A 21347-nucleotide genomic window follows, 5' to 3' on the forward strand; every position below is an offset into this window, starting at 1 on the left:
AACATGGAACATTAATAGAAACACATTTCAATATTTGTTGAAAAATAGGACATATACCCCAACAGTAGGTTTGGTGTAAAACATACCCATTTATTTGTGTGTTTAGATTATTGTTGCAGATATGGTGGTGGTGGGGGGTGTCAATTAACAACTTGTATATCCTTGCAGTACTCATAACTTTAATGATCATTGCTTTAATCGTTACTCTACAGGTATCATTACAATACCCTATGGCCTTGGTTTGGGCAGTGGTATGTTTGTACACAGTGTATACTTCAATGATCTTATAGCTACATTCATAGGTTCATAAGTTCATAGGTAGGTACTAGGCTATCTGCCCGAGGGCATTTATAAGCCTAGCCAGAGTTTGTCGGCTTTCGCCGCCCCATTGATTAATTAACTGATCCTCTGTCAAGCAGAGCCAATAAAGTGATCCCAGAGGTGTATTTTTTGTTACCCATCCACTCGTCAAGGTTTCTGTTGAAGAGTGTTAGTGAGGGGCTGTGCATGGGGAGTCTCTTGACAGGAATCTATTTCTCCAGCATGTTCTATTTATTGTTGTGGCGAGGTTTAGCTCACTAGAACGCGTAGCTCACAGTGACTTAGATTTCTTTAGGTGGAGCATGTCCATCAATTCTGAGTTGGATATGGCTTTGTAAGTCAGGCAGAGATCACCTCTGAGTAAGCGATATGCCACTGAGTACAGCCAGAGTTTTTTCAATCAGGCTGCATAGGACATATGTTTGAGACCAGTAATCCTCTTGGTGAGGTACTTTTGTGGTCTTTCTAGCTGTTGGAAGTGTCTTGTGAGGTACATCCAAAATGGGGCATTGTACTCTATGATGGGTCTGATGAGTGACGAGTAGAGGGGCACTTTAACCTCTTTATTTCTAGATGCGAACCGCTTAGTAATTAGATGGGCCACATAGAAGGATTTCCTAACTACTTTGGCAATATGATTGTCAAAGGAGAGATTACTATCTACCTGGGTCCCCAGATCTCTTATTACCTCTTCTATTTTAAGGGGGCTGCCACCTATGTGGTAATTCGTGGGTGTTTTGTTTTTCCCAAATGGGATGACTATGCATTTTTTGGCATTTAGCTTGAGGCCATGACTTTGACACCAGGTGTCCTTCTCAGTAAGGCCCTTTTGGAGGATGTCCGTGTCAGCCGGGGAGTCAATTATGGCTCCCAGTTTGCAGTCATCAGTGAACTTGGTTAGCCATAGTCCATCTGTGTTTGCCTGTACTTCTGAGAAGTATATGCCAAACAGTAGGGGTCCCAGGACCAAGCCTTGCGGGACACCACTTTTGACTGGTTTAGAGTTGGACCTGAAGCCGGCTATTCTTACCATGTGAGTTCTGTCTGTAAGACAGTTGGCAACCCATCTCATGACGTAGGGGTTTATGTTCAGGCTGGTGAGTTTTTCTGTAATACCCGAGTGGGGAATGGTGTCGAAAGCCTTGGCAAGGTCATAGACCTGTGGGAGGAATGTTTCTTAACACTACCTGACTGTTTCTACACATATTCCCAGATTCCTAGTTAAAATTATTATGCATACAACTTAATATCACTCCCAGGATTCGAACTATTGCTGTTTCTGCTAAAAATACAACAATTTGTGTTTCATCAGAGTGAGCTATTGAGAAACTGTTGTTGCTTTTTTCAGTGTTTTCTGTCTAAGTCTCTGTTGGTTGTACAATCAGACCTTGTAATTACAACATTTTTATACAGACATTCCTAGACATATTTTTTATGTAGCACAGTGTAACCGTGGTTGACACGACATTACTATTCAGATATCAGATGTTGGTGAATGCAACATGTCAAGCCATACAATACCAGAGTAAACACAACCAGTCCAGGATTTAGAACATTATTGCCAGGCAGTTACGCTTTTATTTAAATATGACCTGTATGGGACTATTACTGTCATATTGTCTGGTTTATTCAGTACAAACCATACACATTTTTTATAGTGCCAGGTGACATTTTACTCCTTTATATTTATTTGGTATGACTACTACAAGCAGGATTGTTACTCATCAGCCTCGCAACGCAACCTTTGCAACCTGCTGGCATGGGCTTCCTGGTTCACAGCCCACTCAGCTAGAGCTGTAATGAAAATATAGAAACATTTATGTGTACCTATCCATCACTTACACAGGCTGGACTTTAGTAAACTGTTATTGCTATGAATAGCAATAGGAGGGGATAAATGTATCACCAAACACCATCATACTAGGTGACTTCAATTACCCTAATATAGACTGGGAACACTACTCAAGCCCAAACACCCTAGCCCAAAAGTTCCTGGAATTCATAAACTCAAATGCCATGGAACAACTAGTCACCATCCCCACAAGAGGAGAAAACATACTTGATCTCATCATCACGAACATGGGAGCACAATGTTCAACACCGGAAGTATACCCCTCACTGGTGAGATCAGATCACAAACTAATCTCACTGGAGGTCCTCATCCCACCCCCACCTGAAATAAAAAAGACCACAGTAAAGAACTTCTCGAAAGCCAACTTCACACTTCTAAAGACTAGTGTGGTCTCCTTTAAGGCCCCAGAGCCAGCGGAAAACAGTACTCAAGCCGCTGAATCACTTACAAATGCCTTCTACCAGCACCTGCAGGACTGCATGGATAAGGCAATCCCAAGCAAAACAAAGACTCTTTGTACCAAAGGCAAGCGTCCAGTCTGGTGGATCCCAGCCATAAACAAACTCTACAACAAAAGGAGGAAGCAACTACAAGATAGAGCAAAATCCTTAAACGGTAAGACACCTTTGATCACTATAAGTAAAAAACTAAGAGCTCTCATAAAATCATCCAAAGCAAATTTTGAGAGAAAAATAGCTAAAGACTCAAAAGACAATCATAAGGCTTTCTTTAGCTATGTTAGAAACCTGGGAGGAAACTCCCAGATATGCTCAGAACTAGTTCAAAATGATGTGAAGATTACTGATCCTACAGACATTGCCAACATACTGGCTGACAGGTTCAGTGCAAACTCCCCCCTCTCCCCCCCCAAAAGGAGAGATATCTATACCAAACTATTGCAGCCCCCCAAACATCTCTAACGCCCAAGTGAGAACTGCTCTCTCCAAAGCAAAAAACACAGCATCCATGGGACCTGATGGTGTCCCCGGCTGTGTGCTCCACGAACTCAACGAGGAACTAAACCCACAGCTAGGACAGCTGTTTAATCATAGTCTCACCTCTGGATACGTACCCAGGGAGTGGCGCACTGCAACTGTGGTCCCACTTCACAAAGGCGGTGCCTCCACCGACCCTGGAAATTACCGGCCTATTAGCTTGACAAGCCTTATCTGCAAAGCCATGGAGAGGATCATAATGGACCTCATAAATAAAGACATAGGGAATTTGCAGACTTTGGATCCAACCCAGTTTGGCTTTGTCAAAGGTTGATCATGCCTTTTAAACTTGGTTGACTTTTTCGAAACAGTCACCAAAGCCATTGATGAGGGAAAGGCAGTCCATACAGCCTACCTTGATCTGGCGAAGGCCTTCGATACAATACCCCACTCGGGTATCATTGAAAAACTCATCAGCTTAAATGTTAACCCATACATCACAAGATGGGTTGCAAACTGGCTGAGTGACAGAACCCACAGGGTCAGAGTTGCTGGCGCCATGTCAGACTCAAAGCCTGTCACAAGTGGTGTCCCACAGGGCTCAGTCCTGGGCCCACTCTTGTTTGGCATCTACTTTTCAAGTACAAGCAAACACAGGAGGGTTATGGCTGACAAAGTTTGCAGATGACTGCAAACTGGGCGCCATAGTCGAAAACACATCTGACACAGATATCCTTCAGAAGGGTCTCACAGAAACGGATAACTGGTGCCAGAGCCATGGCCTAAAGTTAAATGCCAAAAAATGCATAGTCATACCCTTCGGGAAAAACAAGGTTACCCCTAGCTACCATATAGGTGGCAATCCACTGAGCACAGAAGAAGTTATCAGGGACCTGGGGACCCAGGTTGACAGTAGCCTGTCATTCGACACCCATGTAGCTAAAGTAGTTAGGAAGACCTTCTACATTGCCCACCTTATCATGAAGGGATTCACATCTAGATCAAGGGAGGTCATAGTCTCCCTATACTCATCACTCATCAGACCAATGATTGAGTACAATGCCCCATTTGGAATGTATCTGACCCAACACTTGCAGCAGCTGGAGAGGCCACAAAAGTTCCTCACCAAAAGGATAAAGGGTCTCAAAAATATGTCCTATGCTGCCCGACTGAAAGAACTCCAGCTCTATTCAGTCGCTTACCGCTTGCTCAGAGGTGACCTTTGCCTGACATACAAGGCCATGTCAAACCCAGATTTGATGAATATGCTTCACCTCAAAAAATCTAGATCCATCAGAGCCACAAGGGCGGGAGACTTAAACCTCGACACCGCTATTAATAGGACATGCTGGAGGGATAGATTCATCACCCAGAGACTCCCTATGCTGTGGAACAAAATCCCGGTATATGTGAGGCAGAGCACCTCACTGCCCTTGTTCAAGAGAAATTTTGACCAATGGATGGGAGATCGCAGATATACCCCAGGGATTACCTCAGTGTCACTGCTCGACAGAGGCACAGCAAAATAATGGGTATAGTTCCCCACACTAAAGGGGTGGCGTAAGCCACAAAACTATGGGCTAGGCTTGTAAATGCCCTTGGGCAGATAGCCTTGTATGAACCTATGAACCTATGAATACTTACACACTGCTGGGACATCTCCTCTCTGTCTTGCTTCTTAGACCCACTGTTCCAAGAGCTCCCTCTTCCTCCATTTCAAGTTGGCATAGTGGTGCTGGACCTGCTCTCCATTCCAAGGGATACTAGTGGCACTGGTGAGATCAAGGGCAAGACATTCCCAGGATTCTGCTTTATATTGGGAGCCCTGGTACTGGTCCTGCAGTAGTCTCATGTCATGTTTTTTTACCAGGAGTCCTACCATGACCATGGACTCCTGTATGCCCCAGTGCTGCGCCTAAAAGTGCATGACCTCTCCAACACCTGCCATACTGCCTACAGTGGGGAGATGCAACCAGTTATGAGCTGTATTTCCACCTGTGAGGTTTAAATGTGGCTAATTTTTTTTTAATTTTACATTTACAACTAATTTATTATAACTTAACTGTCTCAAACAATATTAAACCACAGGATAGCAGGATGCTATTACTGGAAATGTAACTATGTAATACCTTCATAAAGTTCTGCTACGTTACATAGCACGTTAATCAGTCTTGTCTACTTAAGCTGGAGAGCAATCAGTAATAGATGATATCTGAAAAAAAGTGGTGGCCAAAATAATTATTAAGCATACATTCATCAAACTAGTATGTTCAAACTCAGACTACTGAGCATGGAATTTAAAAGCTGTATACAGTTCAAAAGAGATCTTGCCGTGTGCCATCCTTCAATTTCTTAAATGACAATATCGGCTTTGTTGAAGAAATATAAAATAGAGGGAGAGGGTTCATAAACACTTTATAAGGAGCATGGAAAGGTATGACTCTCTTAGGAAGTGAACTTTTTATGGTTTACTATATATGCTATTGAACAACTGTGTGAAGAGCAAATCGAGTTTTACCATAATTCTGTCTGATGAAAAAAAAGTCAGGAAAAAAATAACTTTGGCAAACAGCAGTAAACCCCATGGAAGTTTGACAAAGAGAAGTGCATAGTACAGGTGTCACAGTGTGGACAGTGCCATACAAATGTAACCATTTTAATTTTTGTTATCCATATTCATATTTGTATGATTCCTAGGAATATAGTGAAATAAAAATAGTAATAATGATAATAAAATAACAAAATATAATAATAATAATAATATTATTATTGTTGTTGTTTTTGTTTTGTTGTTGTTATTATTTTATTGAACAATGCCTACCCTGACTCCTAAGTGACTACACTGTTGACATCCTGAAGTAGATAGATGCCCCTTAACTAAGCTTCTTGACTTTTTTCTTCATATTTTATTGCTATTTTACTGAAAATCCCCAAACACTGAGGGGACAAAAAAGTAAAGTTGTAACTAGCCATTACTGACTGCATTTGTATTGGACTGCAGTGACATAATATTAAGGAGGTACTTTAAACCACAGAAGCAAGCTAAAAAGGTTAATTATGAAGAAAGCTTTATAATCTCTGGAAGGCATGTTGCAAATATGCAAGCACTGAATGTATAATGTGCTATGTAGCCATGTTTGTCAAATTATTTACAACTGTTTACCTTACTATACTATTTTCACTCCAAAATATGTTTAAAAACATAGATACTAAATTGTCAGTGTGTACTGATCTATAGGCTACCTTATTATTTTTGTTAACATCCAATTCACATCCCAAACACCTTACTTCAAGGAATATTTGTTATATTTTCTCCTGTCTTTCTTTAATATAATAAACTATCTTCTTCCGGCTTTTCCCGGTTAGCGGTTGCCACAGCGGATCATCTGTCCACTCATGATTGGCAGTGGAGTTTTACTGTGTCGAGTTGCCAGCCCGGCGCCCAACCTTCCACTGAAGGCACACACATGCACACACTCACACCTAGGGCCAATTTAGAGTGTCCAATCCACCTACACATGTCTTAGGGATGTGGGAGGAAACTGGAGCATTCGAAGAAAACCCACACGACCACAGGGAGGACATGCAGACTTCATACAGAAGGCACCCCAGCCGAGGATTGAACTGGAGAAAATCTTGCTGTGAGGTAGCAATGCTAACTGCTGTACCACCGTGGCCACCCTAATATAATAAACTATAAAATACTTAAAATGTTATAAGCAACTAAGGTGAAATTTTAAAGTCTTTAATTAATGAAATTCAAATTCTAGCAGAGTGTATAATTGCCTTGTTGTAAGTATATTTCAACATTGTACAATCTATCTACATTGCTGATCATCTGTCATCTTCTTGTACACAGTTGCTAAAAACAAATTCAGTAATTAATTTATTTAATGAATTAGTTTCATTCAATTATATATTAATAACTCAATTCCAGATAGTATTACAATAGTAATAAAGGAGACAACTGTATTTAGACTGATACACAATGAAATATTTTATTCTCAGTGTGATGTTTGTATTCATGCCTGGTGATCCTCGAGCCTTTTGCAATCAGAGCCTATTTGCTACTCCACTCTGGGAATCCACCCAGACCTAAGGTGAGAGTGGTCTTGGGGGGCATCATTCATGCATCCACATGGGTGACCTGTGTTCTCACCAGCATCCAGGAAATGAAGGCAGCTGAACAACCTAATACTGACACCTGACTGTGGGGTACATATGAATTGTGCCACCTCAGCATCTTACAAAGCCATCTGTTTGCGAATGTGTGCTTCATCATTCTTGCTATGAAGGTTACCATCCACCAGTGGCTTAGTGAGGCTAACACTTCCAGGTCACTCATCTGGATTGATGCCTCTCTTCATAAGAAGAGTGGCAGCACCGTCTTACCCAAGAATGAGCCTGCCCATCCTCCATAATAGCATTGTAAAATACTTGAGCCATAGGCAAACTCTTATTGTCTGGCCTATAGTCAGTGCTTTACCACTCTTTGCTATTGGTAATGGCTATAGACATAAAACTGGTGTTGACTGCAAACATAAATTAAATTTTACTTTACATCAAGTAGTTTGATGAGTAATATTGTACATCATCTGTGTAAGCTTGTTTACGTGGCTTTATGTGTTAAATTGTGACCACCACACAATGGGGAAAAAAAGTCTTGAACGAAATGACATGCGTCAGTGGACTGCTGCTGATGTCTAGATCCAGATACCTAATAGTGTGGTTTGCTCAAATTTTTTTTGTCCCCATGATTCCAATTACCATGTGTGTGAGTGTGTGCATGTGTGCGTGTGCGTGTGTGTGTGTGTGTGTGTGTGTGTGTGTGTGTGTGTGTGTGTGTGTGTGTGTGTGTGTGTGTTTGTGTGCATGTCCATGTAGGTAATGTACAAACAAAATTTGTAACCATAGCCTTACGTAACCATGAAAACCCAGACACTAAGCAGGTTACATGATATGCTTATATCCATGTAGTATACAAGTTAAAGACAGTATCATCTACAAATCTGCAACGTCTTCTTTGAATGTGTATGTGTGTGCATGCACACGTGTGTGTGTGTGTGTGTGTGTGTGTGTGTGTGTGTGTGTGTGTGTGTGTGTAGTGGGTTGTAAATAAATTCTTACTGCACTCAAAATATATCAATTTCAGTACAGCCTTTTTGCTTATAATAGCAGTTTTCATAGTTATAGTTCCATGCTATGAGACAAAAATGTAATTTGAAAACCCTTTTTAAAATGAAAATGGAAATTAATTCTATTATACTATTTATCTAATCCTCCAGTGGTGTTCTTTTTTTGCATTTTAGGCACGTTTCCCTAAATAATTTGTTTGAAGAAATTCTTTTATTTCCATGCATGTAATCATTTAGCTTAGAGTTTACAAAGGAGAAAATAAAGCATAATTATTAACTATGTTACTTCTTTTGTAATGACATTAATTTAAAGTTATTTGCCATTATATCTGTTAGGATTTACACTGCCCCAAAATACATATATAGATCAGCCTAAGGTACCAACATTCATTTGTTACATATCTGTACATATAAGTGCTATGGACAGCATACTAAGACAAACTGAGAAAAAGTATGACAGCATATCAAATAATTTTGAAATAAGTATCAAGTGAAACAAGTTGCTGTTCTTAAGGAAAAACAATTGTATTTCCATTCTTTGTGATATTCTTGTTGTAGTAGCATTGCAAAAGAGCAACTTACTACAACAGGTCTGCTACACATAGCAACATTTATGAAACTAATTTTTATTCAGAGAATTACAATTCATCTACAAAACCTTGTCTTTAAATATAACTTTCTAAAAACGACGGGCTTTGTAGCCTTGATTACGATACAGAAGACTTAGGTTCGGTCTTTGGAGCCTTTACCATGACACAGAAGACTTAAAATCGATTAGTGAGTCTGGTACTGGAAAAACTGGGCAGGGGGGGCTAGGATTGAGAGTCTTTGCTGCCACCAACACTTTGGGAGGGAGGGAGGGGTTTATTTCCTTGATGAAAACACGTCTCTAGTGACAGATATGTGTAATAATTGTAGTGAAAATTGCCAGAAAAACTATGGCATCAGGGGTAGGGGACCGAGCTAGCTGGCATTCTCTGCAGTGTTCCGTATATTGTCACTAGCTCTTTTCAGTTGAGGCATTCAAAAAAAATTGTGCCTAGCAGGCTGAGATACTGCAAGAAGTTTTTTCCACTTCTCCCTCCCAACTTACCATTGGTGCAGTCCTAGCTCTAGAAGATAGTACTAGGGACACTAAGGAAATATGGGACAGATGGGTAGTTGGTGGACAGCCAGGTCATGCAAATGAGGAAAAATAAAAATTGCAGTCTATAACTGTGATATAACAATTGCTAATACCTATGGATTACCAGGAATCCTCATTGTGGTTTTCTGGTTTTATTTACAGATATTTGGGAAATTAAAGGAATGTTATTTTGTTCTCAAACTATCGCCGGTGTATGTTGTTTCCATTTCAAAATGTGCAACTTAGTTATTATTTATTTATTTATTTATTTTCACTAGGTAAGTGGATGAGTACTTAGATAACATTTTAATTGTATTTATTTGTCCTTTGTCGATTAGGTTAATCCCACTTATGTCATTAACCTCTGTAGTTTTTCTAACTAGCTGAAATGCATGCTCCAGGAAACTTCCCCTACTCCCTGGAGATTCTAGGTGGTTTCAGATGGCTGCTGCCAGAGCTTAAGTCCATCCTGAAATGGAAGGCTGTGAAGCTGCTGCAGTCTGAGTGGAGGATTCTGTACTAGAAGACAAAGTTGTTTGCATTAACAATGGTGACACAGGATCTGTGGTGCTGGCTTCACGAGGCTTGGCAACACTAGTATCAATGTCAATAATGGAGAACAATCAAGAGAAGGTGGTGTAATGGTGTGGAGTCCAGAGGTTGCTTAGAGAAGATCAGAAGGAGAGTATTGGAGCTGAAACAGTGGAGAAGGAGAATGGGAGAGAGAGATGAAGAGGGAGCATATCTGGCTGGTGGAGCAGCTGTCCTAATGATATGCTCTGTATGAGTGCTTCAAATAGTGCGGAAAAGGAACAAGCAGAAGAACAAAATGAAGAAGGAAGCTTGGCAGTCAGAGGACTGACGTTTGCAGCAGGGTCTGCTGTAAACAAACAGCAGGAACAAAACGAAGGAGAAGACATTCGGCAGGAGAATGGAAACAGATGCCAGCAGTACTTTCTTTATGACAATATTGTTTTACCACAGGGAATTAAAGTAGCAGACATAAGTGCCGCAATACTTCTAGGAACTCAATCCTTTTGTGAAGTCACTTTTGAAACTTTTTTTCTTGTCAGAACAATTTATAAATGAATGTGAAAAATGTTTTATAAGACCTTGGAATGTAAATGTTTTTGGAAGGGTTCCCCTACTGGATTACAACAGTATGTTTCTATGTTGAACTCAAGCACCACATTCCTTAAATTTTCTCGTGTATTTTCTAATACATCCATCAGTTCTTTAGACATCACAGTGCATATGAATGCAGATGGTACATTCTATGCTCAGTTATACAGGAAGGAATGTTATAGGCCTGCCTATATACATTGAAAGAGTATGCATCCACGACATATTTTTAGAAACACATTAAAAGGCCAAGGCCTGCATACTAGTCATTTAGACAATAGGAGTGAGGACATTGAGAGAGGGCTCTTGAAAATGAAGAGTGATTTTATTTCTAGGGGCTACGATGCCAAAGAGATTGATAGAATACATGATACTGTTAGGGCTGATAGGGTAAATATTGGGAGACCATATTTTTTGACACCACTTGGATGTGATGACATCACATCCAAATATAACAGGAATGACCAAGGAAGTACGATCTTCTTTGGGTCAGCATACTCTAGTGATGGCAAGAAAATTAGATTTATAAACACTGGACACTATTACACACAGATCAGGACATACATAGGATTGTTGGTTATAAACCATCTCTTGGATACAAGAATAAGAAATCATTAAAACATAAATTATGTTATCCCAAATCAACTAACCAACTAAATAGGATTACATCTGGTTATGGGATGAGGAGATGTAACAATTGCTCCTATTGTATGTATATTGACTTGTCTGGGTCCTTCATACATCCCAACAATAAGAGGGAGTTTTCATATCTGCCCTTAGCTGACTGTCATTCCAAGGATCTAGTCTATCTTGCATTATGTAGTACTCGTTGTTCGTTCTATGTAGGCAAAATGAATAGGCGCCTATGAGAGCGCATTCGTGACCACTTATACTGTGCACATAGGGGTACGAGTTATAGTGCACTGGCAAAACATATGATAAATACAGGCATGAAACATTCCTTTAGGTTTGTAGCACTAGAATTAATTTATGATAACATCAACAAGGGAGACCTTGTGAACAGAACTTATCAGGCAAAACTTAAGTGGATGTTTTTACTACAAGCACACTACTACCCTGGGTTAAATGACAGCATATCTATACAACCCACTTTAAGAGCAAGACCTTTGAAAAAGAAGTAAGCTGTATGTACATTTCCCCACTACGTTATTTTTAGATATATTTTATTTAGTAGCTATGCATTTTCTACATATATATGTTCTTTGAGATGTTTATACTTACATCTATTTTGATTTTGTACACCATATATGGTTTTATGTGATATAGAGTGTTTGTAGCTTTAAACATACATTTGTGTACTTACTATGGCAGCTAATAATACTGAATTCACTTTGTCCTGATTTGTTGATTGTGACTGTTTCTGTAGTTTTAAGATTGTAGCTTTGAAATTCATTTTAGATCTGATGAGGCTTACTGCGAAAGCACTTATCTGTATTTTATTGTCATTAAAACTTGTGTTTTACATCTGCTGTGAGCTACTTGGAGGAGAATTTGTTTGTTCATATTCAGTAATATGTTTAAAAATGTATACAAACATGTTAATATGATGCACTGCATAATTTGTACTTTACAACCAGGATATTCCAAAAACGCTGTTGATTTACAGCCGGTATTTTGACAGACAAGTAGTGTAGAACAACAACTAAAAAGTGTCATGGAAGCGGACCACTTACTGATACATTCCTCATTAGCGCAGTGGTTGTACTCCGCAAACACCTTATCCAGAGCTTTTGTCGCTGCTGTCACCCTGTGGGCCAGGTAAAGCAACTAGGCCTTGAAATTATGCTGTGACTGACATGTCATAGGCACTGTTAGACCAATACATAACAACTACTAGCAATGTTACATCACCCATGCTAGTTATGGGCATGTCTTGTGCCAATAGCTACACCAACATGGTTCTTGCTTACTGGGAAGAAACCCTGGTTTTGAATAGTGTGAAGTTTCTGCCATTTATAGGATTTTATTGACATTTTGTCTACATTTTCATAGTTTGGAAGGGTTCAGTTAAGGACGAACAGGACTTTGTTGAATATTTACACAATACAACCTTTTTTGAAGGTTTCACTACATTATTCTGCCTCATCCATTGAGTTTTTGGATATACCTATTACTAGGTCCTTAGATGGTAAATTTAGTGCAGAGTTATTTAGAAAAGAATGTTATAGGAATATGCTACTACATAGACGGAGTATGCATCCTGGTCATATATTTAATAATATTATGAAAGGCCAGGGCATCTGTATTTTGAGGCTGAATGCCATTGATGAGGGTTTCAGCTGAGATTTAGAGACAATTGGTAATGATTTTGTGGAGAGCGATATAAGAGAACTGAAGTGAATATGATACTCTGATAAGTTTTACTTTTAAGAGAAACCAGGGCCAAACCATATTTTTCAAATAAAAATGATATTAATGTTGAGGTTGGCAACATCAGAGAGAGCAGAAAATCTGTTAAGATACCCATTCATTACACGAGTAACATGAATCAGGTTACAGATATCTTTTATAAACACTGGCCAATATTATTGATGGATGAGTAAATTAAGAATTTGTTAAGTGATGCATCCCATTTTTGTTTTAAGAATAAGAAATCCTTCAAAAGACTTTTGTGCTTCCCAATGAACAGCAGAGTTCAATGCTAGAAGATAAAACTATGGGAACTTACCCATGCTTTAAATGCAGGTTATGCAGCTACACTGACCTTACCAATTGTTTTCTACATCCAGATTTAGGGCAGAAACTCATATTTAAAGTGGATGCAAATTGTGAGACACCCCATATAATCTATTTGGCATATTGTATTGTACTGTATGTTTTTCATGTCATGTTGGCAAAACCAACAGGAGCTTTAAAAAGCGGATAAGGGAATATCATTATAGTATTAGGACCTCCAATACAATGAATGCAGTGGCAAAACATGCAGTGGATCATCCAATGCATAGTTTCAAGTTTGTAGTGATAGAGACTGTGTATGAGAAGGTTTGTATGGGTGATATCAAGAATGTTACAGAGCAAACATAAAATAGATGGATCATTAAATTAAGAGCAGATAGTGGGGCAAATTTGAATGGCAGTGTGGCACTTAGACCTGCTTTGAAGGCATGCAGTCTACTGTGGGGAACCATTGCCATGATTTGGTGGATTTTGGTTTGCACCATTATGTGAATTAAAATGTAACAATAAATTGTAAGACGGTCTTCAATGCAGAATATGATAATTTTTGCCATTTTGTTATTTTTACATTGATCACGCATTTTCTGTATATACCAATTACGATTAGTCAGAATTGTGCCTTAACATAATGTTTTTTCTTGATTGGTTTGCACTAACATGCTGTATTTTAATGAACAGGGTAATACGATGGGGTTGGTTTGATTTAATGTTTAGAAGGTATCTAATAAGTTGCAATGTTTTTTTTAAATAAGATGTTCACTTCCTGAAAGCTCCAGAATGGAGGAATATACTGTATTCTAGTGAATAAGGGTAATGTACCATGATTGGTGCATATCCATTGTATGCGTTCCATAGACACCCTATGGGGCAATATTGTGTTTCAGTATGACGTTACAACCATGGTGGACTGAGGCAACATTTTGCTTGTCAATGAATGAGGAAATATGATGTGATTGGTTTGCTTTAATGCGTAGAGGGTGTTGATAGACTGCAACTGTATATTAACATGATGTTTACTTCCTGATTGTTTATGACTGGAGAACTATACTATTTTTTAATGAATGAAGGCAATATACTATCATTTCAATGTGTAGAGTATCGTTGATAGGTTGCAATTGTATTTTATTATGATGTTTACTTCCTGAATGCTGCTAACTGGAGGAATATTTTGTATTTTAATTAACGAGTGAAATACACTGTGATTGATTTATTTTAATGTATGGAGTGTTTTTGATAGGTTGTTACTTCTATTAAATGTTATGCTATGTTGTATAATATCAATGGTCTGAAGAAGTAGTCATTTTGATTGTGAAAGCACTAACCTTCTAATACACACTTTATCCTGAAGATTCAGTTGTGTGTCGGTTTATCCTGTTTTTGTTTTACTTTAATGCTGGATATTACATGGAGTATTAACCTTTTACCCATGGCTCTATTTTGTTATTTGGATGTTTAAACCCAAACAATTTTTTAACAAAATTAAATCTAGATATATTAGGTTGTACAAGAAACTCTAAGTACTGAAGCTTTTGTATGATACAAAAAGTAATGTAATCACTCTTCTTTATCACACTATCTATGTACATACTCTCCCCCAGATTCAGCAAGCTCTGCATGGAGTGCAGGAATAGTGCAAGAGCTGCTGCATGCAATATGGTCGATGAGAAATCCAGGATCGAGCTCCCGGGATGTGCATGAGAGCTCCTACACTATTCCTGCATGGACACTACTACTATATTCTAATTACCTCATTTGCTGGTAAAAAACATGTAAATGAGGTGAATTAGTGATCCAGAAAGCAGGCAGGCATCTGTGCAGGAATAGTGTAACCTGCAGAAATGTATTCGGTTACTAACCGAATGCATTTCTGCAAATTACAAAATCAAGGCATGACAGCTTGAAAGAAAGCATGTATGCAATGTAGTAGGCATGCCAATGGCCAAATATATGGCCATTGGCATGAAAAATAGTTGCAATTTTATAAAAAACAAGTTTTTTTTTTTTTTGGCTGATCTCGGTCGTTTAAGCATAGAGCAGAGGTGCCCAAATGGGATCACCACAAAAATAAGAAAAAAGGGGGAACAAGCTTTTATACCCAAATCAGCATTTTTCCATAATAGTCAATGGCATGCACAAAACAACAATACCAGGGAATAGTGGTTTCTAAGGGGGAAGGCTCAGTGTGAGTGTGGTAACTATGAATTAGCATTCTAGTTTATGTAAATGAGGGGACCGATACTGAATCACAGATTTCCTCTCAGTGTTAGCTTGTACCCAACCGTGTAGGTGCAGTAAAACCATTGTATAAGTATAAGAGGTGGATGACCTCATAAGGAGGTGTGTCTTGCATGCTGTAAGCTTATTGAAGCTCTGATGCCCCTGTTTGCCCTTAGCTAAGCAAAGCTATGGAAGGGGTGTGTGTCGCACATTGTTGAGCACTGTTTTCCCTGCTTAAATGGGTGTGTGCACCAGGGTTTTGAAAAAAAAGGAAATAGCAGCACTGTTCACTTCTGACCACTTAAACAGGAAGGCAATGGGAAGGGAAAACAGCAGTAGAAAGGCAATCAAGGAGAACTAGCATAGATGGCAGGAGAAATGTATCAGAATCAGCCAATTACAAAAGCAGCAGCCCAGCCCAGCCCAGCACACTACTATAAACTATGCAAACACCTTTCAGTCTGATTTTTTTCCATAAACCCTACACCATCGGTGTACACAGACAGAAAAATTTTACCTGATAAAACTAACAAAATGTTAGGGGCTGCTGTCGCTCTCATACATCAATATGTGCAAGAGGCTGATGGTGGTGAGGATGTGAATGCTGATGACTATCCCACAGTGAGGAGGAGGAGAAGAGTGTACAGACCCACGGTAACTTATCAGGGGCTACATGAGATGGAAATAGTGGAGAGCTATAGGGTGGACAGGGACATTCTACAGCAAATTGTTGAGCTGTTCCTGCCCCGTCTCACACACAGAACCAACAGAGGGGAACCCATCCCAGTGAATACCAAGGTATGTGTAGGCTTAAAAATACTATCCACAGGTACCTTCCAACAGGCAACTGGGGATATCATGGGGATCTCACAGGCATCAGCATCTAGGATACTCCACCAGTTCCTGGATGCCATGTCAGCACATGCCAGTGAGCACATATATTTCCTCAACACCTGTGAGGCATCGGCCAGCAATATGCGTCTCTTCCACCAAATAGCAGAATACCCTGAGGTAGTGGGTGCTATAGACTGCACACACATACACATCAAAGCACCACCCAGTGAGCGGGGTGGGGTCTACATAAACCGCAAGAGCTTCCCATCCATCAACTGCCAGGTCATGTGTAAGGACCAGGGCATTATCTTGAATGTGTGTGCTGGCAGCCCTGGAAGCGATCACGACTCTCACATCTGGCATATGACACAGCTGTACCAGTCATTTGCCAGTGGGGACATCCCATATGGCCACCTTGTGGGGAATGCAGGTTACGCACTGGAAACGTGACTGATGACACCCCTCAGAAATGCACACACACCTGAACAAGAACTCCATACTGAGGCAAACTAACAAACCAGAATCATTATTGAGCATGTGTTTGGGATACTCAAGTCATGGTTCCACTGCCTGGACATATCTGGTGGAGCCTTGCAGTACTCTCCAGCTACATGTACACAAATGTTCAAAGTATGTGACATGCTACACAATATGATCCTGTGGAAACAGCAGCAGCAGGAACAGCACGGGGCAAGGCTACAAAGCCCCCCACCCTTGCCAAGGCCATCATTGGCATACAGTGACTCAAAGGATGAACTACCTGAGCCTGCCCATGCAGGCAAAAGGAGGCATGCCCAGTATGTCCAAGCCATGACAAAGAGGCAATGCATAGCACATACACTGACATGGTAGGGACCAAGAGAATGACACCTCTCTCTAATTCGCACATACAGTAAAAGGGATGCCAAACATGACACTACCTGTGCTTTACCATATATAGGGAGTGTACTATGTGCATCGGACATAGTCAGCCCTCCAGCACTGTCCTCAAAACTGTCCCAGCCACAAGGTAAGTCACTCTTCCTCTCAATTACTGAATGGAGTAGTATGTTATGATAGTTGCATCTATGGTATGGATGCAAGCATGCAAGTGAATTGAGTGGCTGAATGGGATGGCAGCAGATAGTGGACACTTATATGGGCAGCATGAAATCTATAACAAATACTGGTGTCAACATACTAGGCAGTACTAGACAAGGTGACAAATCCCACTGCAGTACATGTGGTGGCTCAAATAACTGTGGGTGTCCATAGGACATGCACATGCATGTCAGTGAGGCTCACATACCCGCCGCCAGCCTCAGCCAGCAGGGCAGGTATAGATGACCGTAAAGAAAGGCTGGGCTAAGGCCTCCAAATAATGATAATGGTGAACAGTCCCCCTCCAGACCTACACAGACAGACTACAACAGGTCTGGCAGTTGTATGTTAGTTCTGAGGGGTAAGAAGTCTGAAACTGATATGTAGGTCAATAAAACCTAAGATCTGTACTCTACTGATATGCCTCCAGTCGGCATGATAGGCCAGAATACAATATGAAATGGAAGCCAACAAAGTACCTGAAATACCAGTACAGACATAGCAAATGTTTAAAGTCGTCAGGTGTGCCCCCCCCCCACAATCCTATGTAGAAATGCAGTAACATGTAAGTGTGAGGAGTAATATAAGTGAAGCACAGCTTGCCCGATCTGGCCCAATTTATAGGATAGATTGTCGCATGTGTACAATATGCAGGGGTCTGTGTGTTAGGCTGTTGTGTGTTCAATATTGTCTGGAAGTGGTCAGTATGTAGGCATGGAGGGTTGTGTCTCAGTGGCCTATGGACAGTACTGTGGTTGACAGGGCCATATTCCAACTGCAGTGCCAAACACAATGCTTCTCAGCAATACCCATGTCAGCAGTCATCCATACTCACTGTCCAGATGTCAATATCTGTCACCATTTGAAAGATGGACATGCCATGAATGTGGGCCCATACATACACACAGCACACAGGTGGAAGTATCCTAGACAAATTGCATAAAATGTAACTGTCAGCTGTATACAACTTTGGAATTGTACATACAGATTAGCAGCACATTAGCTGTCTGTGTAGTATGGAATACTGATGTAGTCTGGCCAATCACTGGCAGACCACAAAAGGCACAGTTATGAAGTAATGAGAGACTGCCTATGTCCCCACACAAGGCTGTATAAGGAGAATGTCCCAGGTATATCTCTAAGTCAGCTACAAGTAGCTTCCATATCACACATGCTCCCAGCTCACCCCACCATCAGCCACAGGTTTATCACAGGTCATATCCTTGCTGTTGGGAATGAGTACAGTATGACCCCACTCTGTGTGGGAATACCCACAAAATGCAGCATGCTGAAGAGATGTCCTATGCAGGTGTGCCCCTAGCTGTAAGCAGCACCCTGTCTGTATCCAGACCAATGGATCAATATGGACAGGAAGTATTGCCAGTAATACCTTGCTCATTACCCTGTCACCCCAGGGTAATCCACTGTCTCACAGTCTGGGAATGTAGGAGTGACAGAATTCACTGGCCTGCTACAGATGGCCTGCATCACTTCTAAGTGGCCTACAGTTCTCTGTCAAAGGCCTGCGCCTCACTCGTAGTGCCAATGTATGGTATCTCATGGGATCATAACTAACAGCCTAACACAGTTAACAGAACACAAATGCAAGGCCATGTTGACAAATCCCAGTAACATGCTCCCCATGTCCTACTGCCAGAACTGTGGACCAATCCATAAATACCACTGGGAAGAAGTGCCAACTATAAGGATACTTTTCAGATATCACTCAGATAATGTTAGGAAGAGGATAAAATAACAGAGGGGGTGTAGAAGCATGGATGTCATGGAGTGTGTGAAGTCTGAAACTCTGATGTGTGCCCATACTACCCCTACCTGCAAACCCATTAATGGGTTGCTACAAACCTTCTCTTGAGCAACAGTGTGAAGGGGAACTGACCAGATATATGAGCCCTGCCTCTGGGTAACCTGGGTGAATCTGTACAGCTGAGAGGTATAGCCACAGCAAGATATGGCCATTTTGTTAAATTGATATATGTACAAGAAGGGGCTCCTCAGCCACCATACTACCAAGGTGCAAGACCATTTGCACAGACCCAGCAGCAGGTGTCTGTAGCTACCCCTCTAAAATGGCAGGAGTGTGCAAGAATGTGTAGGCTGCAGCCCGCAATACTGGACTCAGCTTCATTCATCTTGTATCTCCCAATAAATAACTATGAGCAAATAATTATATCTGCCAGTAGTTGATGCATAATACATCACAGAGTAAAACAGTACATGTCTGAATATCTCTGCTAACACCATCCATGTAACACAAGCAGCACAGACAGCAATAGTTACAGTATCTCCCTATCCTTTGCCCATTGTGACTCCATATTGTCAACTTATCTACAGATATCCTCCAGAAGCAGTTGCTAACTGTAGGTGTAGAACACCAAATCCTGGACCGGAGTACAACCCTACCTGGAATGGATTCACACACTCAATACAGATGGTCATACTGGGCATGCTCCTACACTTAAGGAAATGAAGCCCATGTCTGACAACATAGTGGATTATACATATCTGTCATTTGCAGATGTTTGTGCACACACATGAAATTGTACACCATTTATGCTTCACACACACACACTGCATAGGAATACTCACACATATCTAAGGCTAACAGACTATAATATGTCAAACATAAACACACACAGATTTGGGGAAGAGAGAGAGAGAGAGAGAGAGACACAGTGACAGAGAGAATTCCATTATTAGGCCTGTCCCACCCACAACACATCCAATTGGCCTATATCACATGATGTGCTGATGTCAATCACTGTAGACATTCCTTTTTGTAGCCCTCAGCCCTATAGTGTCTGTGTTCCTTGTGATAACTATATAACATGGTAGTACAAATAAGTATTCATGTAGCATTTGTAAACTCAGTCCTGTGAAATGTAAAGATGTGTGTGAGTGAGTGTGTGTGTGTGCTTCCAGAGGAATGATTTATGGCCCATTCACACACAATGCACTTCTCATTCCTCATGTTATCACTCCTGCTGATGTCAGTCAACTTTACATAACCCTTTGGGCAAATCTCAGCCCTATAAGCTCCATGGTGCTCATGATAATTGTGTAATACTATAGCGTAGCAAACTAGTCAGGTAGGAGTTCTAATTCCAGACATGGCAATTGTTAAACTGTGTGTGTGCTTGGAGATGAATGTTTTTGAGGCCATTCACACTCACTACACCTCCCATTGCCCTACTTTAGCACACCTGGTGATATCAGTCACCTTGAAATAACCCATTGGTCAGGTCTTAGACTATAAGCTTTGTGGCACTTGTGATAACTGCATAATACCATAGTGTAGCAAACTACGTAGGAAGGAGTTCTAATCCTGGTCCTGGCAACTGTGAAAATGTGTGTGTTTGTGTAAGAGAGTGTGTGTGTCTTTGTGCACCTGATTTTGAGGACATTCACACTTACTACACTTTCTTTACCCCTCCTTTAGCACTGCTGCTGGTGTCACTCACCTTTAAAGATACCTTTGGAGAGTTTTCAACATAGAAGCTGTGTTGCACTTGTGATAGCTGCCTAATACCATAGTGTAGCAAACTAGTTAGTTAGGAGCTCTAGTCCTGGTCCTGGCAACTGTGAAAATGTGTGTGTTTGTGTAAGAGAGTGTCTTTGTTAACACCTGATTTTGAGGACATTCACACGTACTACACTTTCCTTACCCCTCCTTTAGCACTGCTGCTGGTGTCACTCACTTTCAAAAATACAACATATAAGCTCTGTGGTACTGGCAATTACTGCATAATACTATAGTATAGCAAACTAGTTGGGTAGAAGTTCTAATCCTAGTCCTGGCAACTGTAAAAATGTATGTGTTTGTGTGAGAGAGTGTGTGTGTCTTTGTTGATGCCTGATTTTGAGGACATTCACACTTACTACACTTCCCTTACCCCTTCATTAGCATTGCTGCTGGTGTCACTCACCTTCAAAGATACCTTTGGACAGCTTTCTAACATATAAGCTCTGTGGCATGTGCAATAAATGTGTAACACTGTAGTAGCAATACA

This window comes from Protopterus annectens, chromosome 1.part2 (assembly GCF_019279795.1).
Source record: "Protopterus annectens isolate FY-2018-M chromosome 1.part2, PAN1.0, whole genome shotgun sequence".
In the NCBI taxonomy this organism is placed as follows: Eukaryota; Metazoa; Chordata; order Ceratodontiformes; family Protopteridae; genus Protopterus; species Protopterus annectens.